We start from the raw sequence: 13,911 nt of genomic DNA, 5'->3' as shown, positions 1-13,911 counted from the left end.
AAGGGCTGTGAAACCTTCCCCCTATTAGCTGCACTTGCATACAACCTGCCAGGCTCTTTGGTCTTTAAGAGATAACCCTGGGGTTACACACTCAGGAGCTCAGTCTGTCTGAGCCTGCCAGCACCTCCCAGCCTCAGTGAGAGCCCCAAACCCCGGCAACCTCCAGGGCAGAGCACAGCCCAGGAGGAGTTCCAGAGGCCATGGTAAATAACTGTGGTTCATTAAAACAGCCCCAGCCTGGCAGCAAAAGGTAAAACAGCAGGAGTGAGACTTTGGTCTTGCAGGACTACCATGAAACCAGCTGCCAGGTGTTTCCTTGAGTGCATCTGCTGAGCTCTGGAGGAAGGGATGAAGTAAGATGCTCTGTCTCAGTGCAGACACCTGGAGTTTGGTGTTATGTAGCTGCTGCTGAGCCACACCAGCCCAGCAGGGTACAAACATTTCATCCTGAGGGTACCTGAGAGACAATCGAGTACCTGCCAAGGCCTGGTCCCATCCCAGCAGGATGGAAGGGAAAAATTTCTTCACAGAGAGGAGACTGACCCCATTCACCCGAGAGGGACATGAGACCCTGGTGGCTCCTCTCTCCAGCTGCAGCTGAAGGTCTGGTAGGGGTCTGTGCTCACTTTGTGCTCTAGGGCTGCACAGGTACAAAGCTCACACACACTCTTCAGCAGCCTTTTTCAGCATAAATCCAGTACTTGTTTCCATTGGAGGCCTAGATATAAACTTGGAAAGTGTAGGGGCACTTCCAATCACTCTGCCTGACTTCAAAACATTGACAAATAATTTACCTCATCAGTGCAGTATGGACTGGATTAAAATGTTGTAATACATGATATTTCTGTGGATATTGGAAATAATGGCATTTATTGAAAGTTTCATGTACTACCTAACAATTCAATACTTTAAAATCAAGTGAAATTTGAACATTATAGAATACAAGAGAATAGTAAATTCTGGAAAGAAATACCAGTCACATGGGGCCAGAGCTGCTAAAGAGCACAATCACATGTTCACCATCTCTATGTGGTCAGCAGCCAGCACAGACTTCCTGCTCCCCATGCAATGAGGGAAGGGGATGCTCCAAACCGCCCCCACTGGGTCTGTACCACCTACCATAGGGGAGCCTCAAGACCCTTCTGCAGATCCCCTGTTTCACCATATCAATCCCACCATTGGGCAAAGCAGAGGGACTTCTTCCATCAGATCAGCACTGGGGAGAGTTAAGGTGATTTAGTCTGAAATTCCTTAATGCTTCATCTCCAGATTTTGGCCACAGTCAGTTTCCTGCACATCTGTGAAGGTAGAAAAGCATTCCACTGCTTCATTCAGCCCTTGTTTCACTTTGCTCTTGAACACCACTATGTAGGGAAGAGAGAATGGAAGCAAAGTGGGCCAGGAACAGATAAATATGCCAGGATACTGTTTGCAGTTGGTTTCCCAAAAATTTGAGTTTGTGGATAGGATTGATGGCAGGGAATTTTTGGCATGGTTACATTGCATCTCCACTGGATATGAAACAGGCAATTTACTCAATTGGATTATTTTCCAGCCTTTCAGCCTCTGCTGGGGCTCCCATGTTCCTCGTGCATTTGCAAGAAGGGAAATATGGGTTTCTGCTTCCATCCTCCAGGCCTGCCTAGAGGAAAAGTCTGGGTTAGACTAAACTCTGCGGTGACAGAGAGCCTGAGGATAGGGCTGCACAGAGGCACTTGATTAAGGTACAGCTGCTTGTGCCTGAGGTGGATCAGCAGCGACCTCCCAGGAAGCCCAGACATCCAGGGAAAAGGAAATCTTGCAGTCCCCAGAGGGATGACAGGGAAGCCACAATGCTGCTTGCTGGAGGCACCTTCTGGAAGGCATTTGCTCACCACATTTGTTTGAAGCCTGGAGCTAAGACTGAACTAATCAGACATGAGCCCTGTGCACCCCAAAGAGCACCCACCACCAGCACAGGGGACTTGGCAACAATGCCCATGGGGCACACAACCTTGTTGGCTACAACTGCTCAACATGAGCACCCAGTTGCTTTTTCCTCCAAGATGAGTTCAGGCTGAGATTGAAAGACATTAAACAACTAAAAAAAAAAAAAATTAGAGAGAGCTTGAATATCCTTTTTCACAAGATGAAAGGAAGAGATAGGATGAGGTTTACTTAAAGGTTAAACAATAGTCTCCAATACTCACATGGCACACGGTAGTCGGCTGCCACATTGTTTGGTGCTGGGCTTGCTCCCGGATGCCAGCCCATGCCTGTCCCTTGCAGTCACTAGCTCACCCAAGAAAGGAGTTTGCCTTACCTTGTACTGGGACCCATGGATCAAGATATCTCAGACAGCCCAGTAAAAGAACTCAGGAAAGCTCAGGAGCTTCTTTTGGAAGATCTTTGGTCACTGTCAGACCTGGTCACTGAAACAAATTGGGTCACAACCTCTAGTAAAAGCAAAACCCATCCAGCATAGGAAAGACAAACCATGACAGAGCCTCCAGGCACTGCTCCATGCTTTGGAGCTAAAGTCTGACTTTGATCTGCCCCTGAATTTACACCTTGCTCTGATGGCAATGTCTGGACTGGCTTTGGGTCAGACGCTTCAGCCCAAATTTCGGATTGCCTGTGGACAGGACAATTATAAACACCACCACAGAGGTCTGTGAGACACGGAAATGTAGGAAAACCATCTTTTCCCCTCTGCCTGTGATGTTCCCCAAACTAGGCCAACAGAATAGCAGCTCATGATGAGAATGCTATGGCTGGCTGTATCTCCAAAACGTCACCCAAGGAGGCAAAGATTGAGGCTGGGGAACTTGGAAGGGCAGCAGGAAGGGCTGTGCCTCATCACAATCCTGGGACATCCCAGAGGGAGGCCAGGGAGGGCTGTGCACCTTCTGGGGCCTTACCATGGTGGCCAGGCTTGGGCACCTCTTAGATGACAGTGACAGCAATGTTTTTGCATTTGACACACAATTCTAAGGGCTGTGTGGTGTGCATGGCTGGGCAGGCAAGGGCCACTCTTCTTCACTTGAAGTTCCAAGGAGGCCTGCTCAAGCTCTGGGAATTGCTGAGGAAAATGACCCCACTGCTCCTGCAGCTCTGTGTAGGGCAGGCCAAGGGTGGTCTACACAGTGCCTTTGAGACACAGCACATGTCACTTGCCCCATGTGAGTCTCCTCGGGAGTGAAATGTGACACTGAGTGTGTGGGGCAGGTGTCATCTTCTTGCATACCAAGCCCCATTGCACCAGCCCATGTATCCATATGAGGCATTCCCCAGCTGCCCTTATCCCTATTTCAGGACCACTTGCATTCCTGGCTCTTATCAGGCTTTTTCTAGACGCGTGAGCCCTTGAGCTCAAATGGCACTAGCCCACATCTGGGCCCTTCCCTGTCCAGGCACTGAGCCAGCTGCACAAAAGTTGAGGTGCCAGTGTTGACAGAAGGGCAGCTTTTGGATGATAATTTGGGTTTTTTCTTGGAGAATCACAGAACTCACAGACTTTTAGGCTGTTACTTCTCATGGTCCTGTGTATTATCAAGCAGAGACTCATTTCACCTGCCACACAGCAGGCATCTTTGAGTTTTATGCCAGTGGTGCTCACCAGTGCCTTTGCTGCTGGTCACAGCTGTCCCAGTACAAGGTGGTTGGAGTTACCAGAGCTTCCTCAGTTCCCCAGCTGAAGCATGTAGGTGGGGAAGCAGTAAGATGCTGTCACTATTTGTCTCCACAGGTGACTTCAACTATTTGAAAACCCCAAGGGTTCACTGAAAAACTGCTAGTTCAGCTTATGGCTAAATTTACCAGAATGGTGCTATTAGTTTATTGGCTTCCTAGGAGCCTTGGTACTTTTAACACAAAATGGTCTTGTTTGTGATCATCTGACCACCAAAATCAGAGAATATGGCTTTCACCTGCTGAGTGTAACATCTAAAGGATATTAAAAGACATGTAGATATGGTTCTCAGAGACATGATATAGTGCTGGATTTGGCACTGCTGGCTTAAGGGTTGGACTTGAAGACCTTAAAGATCTTTTCCAGCCTCAAAAATTCCGTGATTCTACACAGTAGCCCTCAGGTAGGGAGAAGTTGGGATGTCTTGCTCTTTGCTCTGCGCCTGTCCCTCTCTCCCCATAGAATTTTGCCTTCTGTGAAGATTTCTAGGGAGAAATTTCAGTATACCTGTGACACTGCATAAGCTTTTTTGTGAAACCTTAAGCTCTAGTGTTGTCCATCTTTCCCCTCACCCTGTCTGAGAGAGAGCTACAGCAGATGCCTGAGGAAAAGAAATGCTGGGCAAGCCTGTAATGATTTCTCTTCTGATTACTTTCCCAGCCAGGTTGATTTGCAAATCAAGGATTTCCTGGAAAGGTGGGAGGGTCTTTGCAGGTAACAGTGGCATTTTTGATTCTGTGAATATATCTGGTCCCTTTTTGATCTCACACTGGTTTTTATTAACTACAAGGTCCTGTGACAGGGAGTGGCACATTTTACATACACCTCCTTTACAAGTGGAAAAAATAAGAGTGGGCTCTTGATAGCAGCTGATGAGTTGACAGGATCCCTGATATGATTTTCATTCATGTAGAATTAACTTCATTCAGAGTGAGTAGTGAAACAAACCAGCCAAACTTACTTAAGACTGCAGTGCAGATAGCAGATGAGCATGTTGTGGGGAACAGTGGTACCCAGCAGGAGCCCATCTGGTCTGCAGTGGGAGCTAAGGCAGGCAGGGATCTTCAGAAGTGCAAGAGTCACATTGTGCACTGTGGGCAAAGGTCTGTGAGCCACTTCACTTTTGCACAGCTGGCAGAGAGGCTTAATTGCTTCATGCAGAATAAGATATCTCTGTATTAGTAAGGGATGAATGTGTTTACCTTAGACCAGGATATCTTGCTGGATATTAAATGACATTGAATATTAAATGTCTTGCTGGATATTAAATATTACATTAAATGCCATGCTGATACATGAGTTCTCCATGTCCTGTCTGCCTCTCATCATTCTGTATTTGCTCACTGTAGCACATACTCTTAATTTTAAGCACTGTGGAGTTTTGCCTGCTCCTGTGAGAGCATTGGTCCACTGAAATGGGTCTGTGAGCTACCACAGACCACATCAGGGGACTCAGTAGTCATCAATGCTTTCAGAAGGCAACAGTTTCCAGTGGGGGAATATAATCATACAATCATGAATGGCTATGTGTGGAATGGTGCTCTGGAGGCATCTGTCTCATCCTCACTCCTTGTTTGAGGGACACTCACAGTCAGCTCAGGTTGTTTGGGCCAAGGCAAGATTGGTTCCCAAGGACAGAGGTGCCACCACCTCTCTGGGCCATGCACTGCCATCCCATTGCTCTGGAGCAGTGGTTTCCACCTGTCTCATCCGAGGTCTCTGTGTTGCAGAAGTGCCTGTTGGCTCTTGTTCTTTCACTGGGCCCCTCTGAGAAGGTTTGGCTCTGCATTCACTGCCTACCTCTCACACAGTGAAAGATGCACCTGGGGCACTATTTGTTGTTTCTCCCCTGGGCTGAAGAAGAAGCCCATCTCCCCTGGTGTCTCCTTACACACCACATACTCCACTCTGGTGGCAGCCACTGGGCTGAAGCCTGTCACCATTTATCTCACACTGGGGGCACAAACTGGGCACAGTGCTCCATGTACAGCCTCGGCAGTTCTTGGCAGCAGGGAACACAGCCCTGACAATGATTTAAGAAGCTCACACTTTGGAATGACATGGAGAAAGCAATTAAACCTGGAGTGGTGTGCATATTACAACCACAATGTCTGATCATAAGACAACAACACACTCATAAGGGAGAGTGAGCTGCAAAACAAAGGAAGTCAGCTCAATGAATAGGACGTGTGCTCATGCAGATAAGAAATGCTGGGGGCCAGCAGCACCGTGGTAGGCAGTGATCAAACCCATGACACACTATGCACTGCAGCATCCATACCAGGTGGGGACATTGCTGGCTTTGCAGTGTTGGTGTCAAGCATCCTCCCCTCCCCAAGGCAGCTGCTTCCAACCCTTTATCAAGAGATTTATTGTAACTATATTATTCAACTTTAGAAATTACAGATTGCTTTGCACTTAAGTCTTAGTTGAAATTTTTGCTTTATATTTTCTCTTATGAACTGTATGTTGTAATTAATGTTGTAATGTACAAGCATTTTTATTGCCATATAATAGATAAATATATATTTTCATATTTGGAGGTGTCAAATGGAACACATTCCCACCCCTCCATTACCCACACTACAAGACAGCAATAAACCAGGAGTACTGATGAACTTGGCCCTCAGTCAATGTGAGAGCTGAGGCTGTGGGCAGCCCATCACTCACACACTGAGCCAGTTCCACGATCAAAGCAATGGGTTAACCAGGGGCCACTGGTTGCTATTTATAGCTGCTCTAGCTCATGTTTAAACAGAGGCTTTAAAAATCTTGGAGGCAGGTTGGGTGCCAGGGTAGCTCCATCCTGCACATGGTTCCCTGGACAGGAATGGTGCAAAGCCCCAGTCGTGCTGTTGCACAGGCTGGATCAGCCCTGGCTGCCAGGGAAGCCACAAACAGCTTGGATTAAGCTGTTAATCAAACAGTACTTGGTTATTGAATTTGACTGAGCTAACTCTGCCTACCTCTTGGAGAACCTAAGCAAATTCCTTACTTGAGCAAACCCCACCACAGGCACAGTTCTAGAAGCTGTGGGACCAAGGGCTCTCAAGATCGTCCCAAAGCTGTCAAACAGCTCAAAACCAGCTCACATCAGCCACAACCTGAGGTGCATTAGGCATTGTAAAGACTCCCAAGGAGAACCCCCCCAACAGAGGGAGGGGAACCAAGCAGACCTTGTGGGAGACAAAGTCAGAAGATTGGACTTGAGTAATTTCAAGACTAAGCAAAGAAAGAGAGCTGAGAAACTTGGCAGGGTTTGAGGTGGGTCATTGTTCTGTGGGTCAGCCAGCTTTGATATACAGCCCATCTCCAGGATGTGACAGCAACTTCCTGTTTCTGGAACGTGCTCTTGAGGAAATCCAAAGCGCTCTATGAGTCTCAGATGATAAGGTTACAGCCACCAGCCTCAGAAAATAGTGTTTGGTCTTTTCCTGGTTGTTGCCTCACTGGAAGCCTGAATATCACAGAAGACCTTGTATTCTGAAGTAACCCTTAGATGAATGGAAATAATTAGTGCTGAGTGTTTGATGGTGTCTGCAGTTTTCCAGCACTGCACTATGAGTTTTGATGGAGTGGTACTGCACAAAATTGGACTAATGCGGTGGGGGTCAAAGTATTTTTGAAAAATTAGGAAAGATGGCCTATTGTGGCATTTGGCTTTTGGGCAAAAGCACCTAAGTTATCACTGCAGTTCTAGAGGTGAAAAAAAAAAAATCAGAACCCAAGGTGTTTAGCTGCTATGCACTATTTCACCTCTTCTAGATTTCTCCTTCATTAGGAGTAGATAAGTCAGTAAATTCGATTCCCAGCCTATTTGTGGGGACTTTCAGAACCATAATATTTATTTCAACCTTGTGATTTTTCTGCAGCCCCCAGCTATTGCTGTTTTTTACAGGTTTGCTGGTGTCACTGGATTCAAATCACGGTAAGCTGGTCTCCTTTTTACAAAGCCAAAGACTTTCTCTTTCACCACCTGCTGTGTCTGCACCATCTTGAGTTGCTTTAACTTCTACTCAGGAATCAGTAGCATTCGGAGAAACCTGAGGGACACCATGCAGTTTGTCTTACTTTTGGGAGGAGGTTTTCAGCCACACCAGGGTCCCAGTAAGCTGCTGCTGAAGGGAAGCTTGGTAGATCAGTAATATGAGATGAGCAAAGACTAGAGGAGGAGGAGAGCTGAAAGAAACATATAAAAATGCTCACAGGCTCTGTGGGCTTGGGACTTGAGCTATTCCCAGCTGTCTGCACTGTAACGCTGCTTACCGTACCATTCGATGGCCTGACTCCCTCCTCCCCAACCAGAGACAGAGGCAGCCTTCCTATGAATAGCTAGCCTGTTTTCCAGATCCCGTTAGAGTTATTCCTGCCCTGGGTGTGCCTCTTGTCTGCATGCACATTTCCTAAATTCTGCTTCATCCAATCCAAGTTTAGAAGTCCTTGCTGTGGTGCAAAGTCACTGTGCATAATCCTGTGAGGTGGAGATGAGATTAGCTGGATCTTGTAAAATCAGGCAGGGAGAGAGCTGTCCCTTCATGATCCTAAGTACTCAGGAGACAAGGCAATGCCAAGGTACCCGCAGACATTGGAGGCATTTGTATGCTTCAAAGCTGGGATCTCAAGTGATCTACTTAGTGGCATTTATTGTGCAACTTCAGAAGTACATAATCCCCAGAGAGGGGTAATTTTGCTAGCAGTTAGTTTCTGCAAGAAGGATACTTCAAGATTCTGGTTAATTGGGTAAAAATCCTTTAATAATTTTTGCCCACATGGGATACTTCCAAATAAAAAGGCCAGGTTACACTTGAAAAACATTTTCAAGAAATGCAAAGGCTGATGACTGGAGTAGCTTCAGCTGACCTTCCCCATCACCCTAAGCTTTTACCTTTACTGCTGACATTGCCTTTGGCACTTGCTCAGGATACTGTTTAAAAGTCAGGCATCTTGTTCCTGCTGATTGTCAGATTCTTTCTATAGTGAACACACAAAGGCAGATCCAGAAAGCAACAGATCCCATCTTTCACTGACACTAATCTTCAGATGAGGCAAAATGCTTCATGGAGAGATGGACCAGCAGAGGGCCTGGATATTCAGAGAGGCTCAGCTGAAGGGCATGAACCCCTGAAAGGAGCTTAGGTTCATATTTATCATCAATACACGCACTCATCAGTCTGGCTTTTTCTCTCCCAGCCTTCATCAGCATACAAGTGGCTTTCAGGAAAAGCTCAGCCTCTTGCGCAAAGACAAGCCCTCTGAGTCCCCAAGCCTGGATACATAGAAGTTCCCAAGACAACTGCTCCACCAAACTAGGTTTGCAAACTTTGTAGGGCACCAAAGTTAAAATATATATTGCTTCACCATAACTTATGCATCCAGGGCAGGTTCAAGTTCAGCCAGTTGGATACCTGTATGGTATAAAAAAGGCAAGCTGTCAATGCAACCGGGCTGATTCAGACTGCCTGAAAGGAGCTGAGCATCCCTCTGGATTTGCAATCACACCAGTGTACCCACTGAAACAGAATGCAAATTCCTTTGCATACTCTTGCCACTCCAGCCCAGTCCTTGCTGTCTCTCTCCTGCAGGAGCACATGGGAAATTTGGAGGATTTGAGGTTTTAGTCCAAGCTGTGTCTTCATGCTTCTTTCTTCCTTCCTGTTTACAGCCTTTTTTTTTTTTTCTTTTTACACATAATACCTGCACAACCAGGTACTCCTGGGTTCAAACAAACAGCAGAAGGGATGGAAAACCACCATGTTTCTCTGCAACAGCTGAAGCGTAACAAAGAAAAGTTTCTGGGAAGTCAAGCCAGGCATTTCCACAGTGCATGTTCGCTAGAGGAAGGGAGGCTCTCATGAAGAAAAAAGGATGGGTACACAGTTGTTACACTGTTTTATGCAATCTTAGCACAGACAATCAGCCTGCTTTCTATTGCTATGATTTTTCCAGAACCTCGCTGATGGGAATGAATTCTGTAGACTGCAGGAAGGCAAGGTCCTTGAGCAGCTCTCTGAAAAGAATATTATATATGTTGAAAAAGCAGGAGGTACCATTCTCTTCCTGCAGGGACTCACCCCCTCTTGTGTCCCCAGTCTCTGGAGAAAAGATTTTTTAACTTGGTACCCAGCCTCACCTTAGCACTGATACAACATTTTCAACAAACATGTTGTATGCCAGGCCACAGACTCCTCTCTTTGTTTTTCCTGTCTGCCTGTCATTTGGTTTCTCTACCGTCATTTGTCTCCTTGTGCTGCCCTTTGAGTTCTTCCTTTGCTGAAAGCCCATTCCCCTTTTTCTCTCTAAGTAGCAGCTTTCCTTAAAGCATTTGTCGTGGCTAATTTGTCTTCATTCATTCCTCTATAATTTCCCTTTCTTTGCCACAATTTTTAAGGCCTCTCTTGTTGAGAATTTTGGATATTTAGAACCACAGTTTTGTAATACCCAGTCTTTCTCTACAGCACACAGTACCAGGCCAGGCTTTGTATCTGGCCCCACACCATCTTTGCTGTGCATGTTGGCCTGGAAGGGCAGGTGCCACGGTCTTCAGCGGGCACAGTACACATTCCTCGGGGTGTTTGACCATGGGTGCACACGAGATCCAAAGGGAGCCATGCCAAGATAAATACCCCACCTCAGGCCTGAAGCCAGTAAATTGAAGCAGCTCCTCATTTCTGGACAGGAGAAGCAGTGGGCCCTCTGCTCTGAAGCACAGCTCCCCAAAGTACAGTCAAGAGCCTGAGCCAAGAGTGGGACTTCCTGTGATACTGTGGCACATTGAATGCTCTTTGCTTAATTTCCTGGGAGAGACACAGGAGTTCAAGACCCATGGAAAATAAAAGAGGAATCCCATTGCCCAACAGGACCTTTCAAGTCTGTCCTTTGGTGATGCTGTGTTTGCTGTGACACTGGAGAAGCCAGACTGGGGCCTGGGAGCACAAGGAGCTCCGAGGCAACACATCAGGCTTCAGCACTCACTTACAGATGATGGTGAGAGCTACCAAGTTGACTGCAGTTACCAAGCTGATGGTGAGGGAATCCATGTTTTCTACAGCTTTCTGTCACGTTAGCCATAGCTGGCCAAGGGGCAGTCAGTGCTGGCTGGGCAGCAAGCGCAGACATTGATCAGTGGGCGTTGGCCAGCTGGCCTCTGCAGCCAAGCCCTACTCTGCTTCTGGTGAGCAAAGATGTCCCTGGGTCTCTCCCCATCAGCTGTTGAGTCTCATGAAACCTAAAACGGGTGGGCAGGGACTGCTGATTTGAGAGAGGGCATGAGATATGGGATAGGCTGCCCCATGGCAGCAGCCCCTGCACAGCTCCCTATTACATCAACCACTCCACTAGTTTACAGCCCTTGCCCTTGAGCCTTGGCCCTGCAGCTTGATGCAGTGTGGACACATTGCACAACACTCTTGGCCCTCTCCCCTTTTCTGCCGGGGCTGCCCACTGGCTGGCTGCTGGGAAGCTGAGTTGTTGCAGCAGCCTGCAGATTCTCAACACAGAGGAGAAGATGCTCCATCCACCCATGTCTCCAGCAGGGCACCCAGGAGGTGGCAGGACCAGGAAGGGTCCCCGAGGATCTACTCAAGCCTGCTGGTAGAGTGGCTCCTGAGGGAGCATGGCAGGGGAAGGAGGGCCCCTCCGGAGGGCTGGAGAAACTCAGCCTCCCCTCGGGCAGCAAACCAGCAGGGCTGCATCCAAGAGGATGGGAGAGTGGGACCCTCCTTACAGAGCTGTCTGTCGTGGATGGGACCAGTTCTACAACACTCCCCCAGAGAGAAGCAACGTGAAGCCTCTTCCTCATGCCAGGGAGCAAGCTCTTCTCATCCCTCTGCAAAGCAGAAGGGGTGTGGGGAAAGCTGTGGGGAAATCACAAAGATCACCACACAAGGCCATAGCACTGAGCTAAATATAGCCACTATCTCAGCTTCCCAGAGATAAGAGCCTGTGTCCACAGTCTGCCACAATGCCCTGCCCAGACTTCCACCTACCTTTGCTTCAGGGGCAAACACTGAGCCAGTTGTGCAACACCCTGCCCTGCTCACAGCAAACAGGGGCAGAAATGCACCTTGAGCCACCTCATATGCATTCTGTGCCTGGCGCTGCGGACTGCATGCAGCTGTGCAAAGCCCGCACAGCACAGAGGTGAACCCAGCACAGAGCATCTCCCTCGGCACCTCCATGGTTCTGAGCTGCCAGCAACGCGCAGGAGAAACTTGTGGTGGACCAGAGACAAGTGTAAGTCAGGGCAGGGCTTCCACCAGTTTTGGGGCTCACCCCATCAAGTCCGCCACTTCCACCCAAACCTCTCTGCACCAGTGATGCCTGAGCTAGGGTGCAGTGGTTCTGCCTGGAGAAGGGGAAGCAACACTGGAGGGAGTCCATGGGCCATGACCACCTCATCCCATGTCTGTCTTCTGGGGAAATCTGAACATGGGTCCATTCATTTCTTCTGTAAACCCTGTTGTTAAGTAATTCATGATAAAATCCCACCATACGCTCAGCACGTGAAATATTACTGTAAATCTGCAAGGGGTACATCTTTCAGCTCTCTCTCCCCAGCTTTAAATACTAAAATTGCTTTCATTAAAAAAGAGTTTATTAAACAAAAAAAGAGAATGTTTTTCCCCCCCAAAAAACCCTTTTGCCTTGCAGAGTAGTAAGTTTATTAAATGGCAGCTTCCAGCAGGAAGTCTCCAGCTTTAACAATAGCTGTCTGTGTTTCCACAAGTTAATGGAAAACAAATGTTGTCACTTCAATCCTGCTTTTCTGCTTTGTAAGGAAGGTGAGAGAGAGCAGCATTGCTTGTAGCTGTGCAGTTAGAAGCCAGATGTGGCACAAAAAGTATCCCTACTGCTACCATGGGAAGAAGGTAAATGCACCATCCCTACCTTCCAGCAGGCTTTACAGCCTCTGCTGCTTTCCCACGGAGGTGACATTTGTCCACAGAGCCACTCCCCTAACAGGGAGGCCAGCTCCATGCACACTTTCCAAATGATTGAGGACACTGTGCTCTGTGCTGACACTGACACAGGGGCAGCCCAAAGGAGCAGAAATGGGAACTGGAGACAGGACACTTGGAAAGACCCCTTGGCCTAGCTGGTTCTGTAAAGAAATGGGGTCTATGACAGAGCATCAACTCACCTGGCATGATGTTTTCAGGATTTTGGAAACACCTTTTCAGCTCTGCACATGTGCTGCATAGGGATTCCCATGGAGCTGATGTCTTTGCCAGCCAGAGCCTGTTGGTGTTTCTTCCTCTTGGATAGAAGCCACCTCTACAAAAAAAGGCATTTTTTTCCCCTGCACATTGTAAATTGTCTGGAAAACAGATTTTTGATTATCCTCTGGAGATTTCTATCCAGGGCCAGCACAACCCTGGCACTGTGGCCACAAGATATGAGTGTGAGCGCTACCCTCCTCCCCAGCTGGCCCTGAGCACCCAAGCACCCTGGGCCAGCTCAGGCAGGACGACTGGTGCCCCAAAAAGGCTTTCCTGTCTCAAGAGCACATTCCCGTGGGTTTAGCTGCTTACTTGCGGCACCTGGAAAGCCTACTCTGCCCTTCTCAATTTTGGCCCCTCAATTTGGGAAGGACATGAGGGGCTGGAGCGGGTCCAGAGAAGGGCAGCAAGGCAAGTGATGGGTCTGGAACACAAGTTCTTTGAGGAGCGGCTGAGGGAGCCGGGGATGTTTAGTCTGGAGAAAAGAAGGTTCAGGAGAGATCTTAATCACTGTCTACAAGTACCTAAAAGGAGCTTCTCCTCCCAGGCAACCAGTGACAAAAGGACATAGTCTTAAGCTGCAGCAGGAGAGGTTTAGGTTGGACATTAGAAGGAACTTCTTCACAAAAAGGGTAGTTAGACATTGGAATGGGATGCCCAGGGAGTTGGTGGAGTCACCCTCCGCAAGGTATTTAAGGAAAGACTGGACCTGGCATTTAGTGCTATGGTTTAGTCGACACTGTGGTGTTCGGTCATAGGTTGGACTCAATGATCTCAGAGGTCTTTTCCAGCCAAACTGATTCTGTGATTCTGGACACACAGGGAGAGCAACCTGGCGAAGGAACCGACGGATAGTGAGGGACTGGGGGCAGCCGACGCCCGACACAGAGCTTGTCACTCCTACCACAACGAGCTTGCCCTGCCGCGGAGGGAGTGGTGGCGCTGGCTCAGGGAAGTTCCCCCACACGGGATCCCCGGCGCTGCTTAGGGAGGTTCCCCCACACGGGAGCCCCGGCGCTGCTC

General features: G+C 48.2%; 1 long non-coding RNA gene across 1 annotated transcript; it reads right to left on the bottom strand.

Annotated features, from left to right (window-relative positions):
• Positions 1 to 8,465: 8,465 nt before the first annotated feature.
• On the bottom strand, positions 8,466 to 13,802 carry LOC131578969 (uncharacterized). Its single transcript, XR_009277614.1, has 3 exons — positions 13,598 to 13,802; positions 12,810 to 12,943; positions 8,466 to 9,677 (listed from the first exon to the last, which is right to left on the bottom strand). It is a non-coding gene; the product is annotated as an uncharacterized LOC131578969 (long non-coding RNA).
• Positions 13,803 to 13,911: the final 109 nt, after the last annotated feature.

Source organism: Poecile atricapillus, chromosome 4 (genome assembly GCF_030490865.1).
Source record: "Poecile atricapillus isolate bPoeAtr1 chromosome 4, bPoeAtr1.hap1, whole genome shotgun sequence".
Lineage (NCBI taxonomy): Eukaryota > Metazoa > Chordata > Aves > Passeriformes > Paridae > Poecile > Poecile atricapillus.
This window is presented reverse-complemented; position numbering and strand designations above follow the sequence as displayed.